Source organism: Prunus avium, unplaced genomic scaffold (assembly GCF_965620075.1).
Source record: "Prunus avium unplaced genomic scaffold, drPruAviu1.hap1.1 HAP1_SCAFFOLD_30, whole genome shotgun sequence".
NCBI classification, from domain to species: Eukaryota; Viridiplantae; Streptophyta; class Magnoliopsida; order Rosales; family Rosaceae; genus Prunus; species Prunus avium.
The window spans coordinates 145,001-147,500 of NW_028276889.1; positions in this window are offsets into that span (position 1 = coordinate 145,001).

Here is a 2,500-nt window from a genome sequence, read left to right on the forward strand (position 1 = left end):
TGCCACGGCTTGCACGCAGGCTGCAGGCACGCTGCGCGCAGCCTGCCGGCATGCTGCGCGCAGCCTGCTGCTTCTGTCGACAGAATTGTTCGAAACCTTGTCATGCCATGGCTTGCACGCAGATTGCTCCCCATTCAAGGCATTCAGAGACAGTGAGGCTATTGGAAGCTTGGCATGCTCACATCATGCACGAAGCCTGCGCGCAGCATGCCGGCAGCATGTCGACAGAATTTTTCAAACCTTGTCAAACCCAATTTTTATTGAAATTTCCCCGCACAATAAGCTCCCTATAATTAAGTCTATGATTTTTAGGACCTTCTCCAACTTACAAAATGATTTTTAGGACCTTGCCTTGCCTTCACATGCCGTGCCCATTCAAGGCATTCCGAGAAAGTAAGGTTATTGGAGGGTTCGGATGGCGTGGCTTGCCTTGCCTTGCCTTGCATTGGCATGCCATGCCCAAGTTGTGGCCTACACCAAGCCATTCAAGCCATGCCTTGCCTTGCCTTGCCTTGGCATTGCGCATCATCCAAGGCATTCCGAGTAAGTGAGGCTAGGCGAGGCTAAGGATGGCTTGCCTCGCCTTGCCTTGGCATGCCGTGCCCATGATGTGGCCTTGACCAAGCCATGCGTTGCCTTCGCCTTGGCATGCTGTGGCCTTGCCTTGCCTTTCCTCGCCATGCGATGCATTCCGACAAAGTGATGCAAAGCGGAAGCCTACCATGGCGTAAAAATGTCGACAGAATTTTTCGACATTTGAATAATGGGGTTTGACAAGGTTTGAAAAATTCAATAAAAATGGTAGGCTTGAATGTCGACAAAGTGACGCGAAGCGGAAGCCTACCATGGCGTAAAAATGTCGACAGAATTTTTCGGACCTTGTCCTGCCATGGGCTGCGCGCAGCATGCCGGCAGTCTGTGCGCAGCGTGCGCACAGCATGTCGGCAGCGTGCGCGCTGCTGAGCCTGTCGACAGAAATTTTCGAAACTTGTCCTGCCATGCGCGCGCGCAGCTTGCGCGCGGCGTGCGCGCAGCATGCCGGCAGCCTGCGCGCAGCATGCCGGCAGCCTGTGCGCAGCGTGCGCGCTGCTCAGCCTGTCGACAGAAATTTTCGAAACTTGTCCTGCCATGCGCGCGCGCAGCGTGCGCGCAGCATGCCGGCAGCGTGTGCGCAGCGTGCGCGCTTGGGAGCCTGGCCGCAGAATTTTTCGAAACTTGCAATGCCATGCGCGCGCACAGCTTGCGCGCAGCGTGCGCACAGCATGCCGGCAGCGTGCGCGCAGCATGCCGGCAGCGTGTGCGCAGCGTGCGCGCTTGGGAGCCTGTCGACAGAATTTTTCGAAACTTGCCATGCCATGCGCGCGCACAGCTTGCGCGCAGCGTGTGCACAGCATGCCGGCAGCGTGCGCACAGCATGCCGGCAGCGTGTGCGCAGCGTGCGCGCTTGGCAGCCTGTCGACAGAATTTTTCGAAACTTGCCATGCCATGCGCGCGCACAGCTTGCGCGCAGCGTGTGCACAGCATGCCGGCAGCGTGCGCACAACATGTCGGCAGCGTGCGCGCTCGGGAGCCTGTCGACAGAATTTTTCGAAACTTGCCATGCCATGCGCGCGCACAGCTTGCGCGCAGCGTGCTGATTCTGTCGACAGCGAGGCTAGCGAAACTTCTCCTGCCATGGCGTGCGCGCAGCGTGCTGACTCTGTCGACAGTGAGGCTAGCGAAATTTGTCTTGCCATGGCGTGCGCGCAGCTTGCGCATTCGGTCGACAGTGAGGCTAGCGAAACTTGTCCTGCCGTGGCCTGCGCGCAGCCTGCGCGCAGCATGCGCGCAGCATGTGCGCAGCATGCCGGCAGCCTAGTTCCAGATTTTTTCAAATGTCGACAGAATTTTTCAAACCTTGTCAAACCCCATTTTTATTGAAATTTCCTCGCACAATAAGCTCCCCATAAGTAGTCTATGATTTTTAGTACCTTCTCCAAGTTACAAAACTAAAAAATTCCTCCCGGATTTGTTTTAATGATTTTTTCAATTTTACGACTTCTAAAAATAATAAAAAATACTTCCCGACTTCAAATATTTATGAAACTTTTTCCCATCAGAGATTGCATGTTTCTTAGTATCCCTGCAAAAAATCACGTCCAAATACCTTGTATTGAATTATTTAGAGCCCATTATGACTCCTCGCGCATAGGTGATGTCTCTTCCTGTCAAAGGGCTAAATGCATAAAATGCTATATAGGGGGGTGTGTGTTGCCTGCATATGCATGGCAGCCCATGCCCTCCTAGCTGCAGCCCCCTTCCCCCACGCCACACCCATGTCATGTTGCCTCGATATGTTGCCTCGATATGTTGCCTCGGTATTATGGGTTTGGTGTCGGGGTCGGGGGGCTGCCACCCATGGCGGTGGTGGCCGGAATCCGGCCGCCGCCACCACGCCGCCGCCATGGGTGAGGGGGAAAAAAAAAGGCGTGGAAAGTTGCGAAATGGGGTTGTCTAGGCT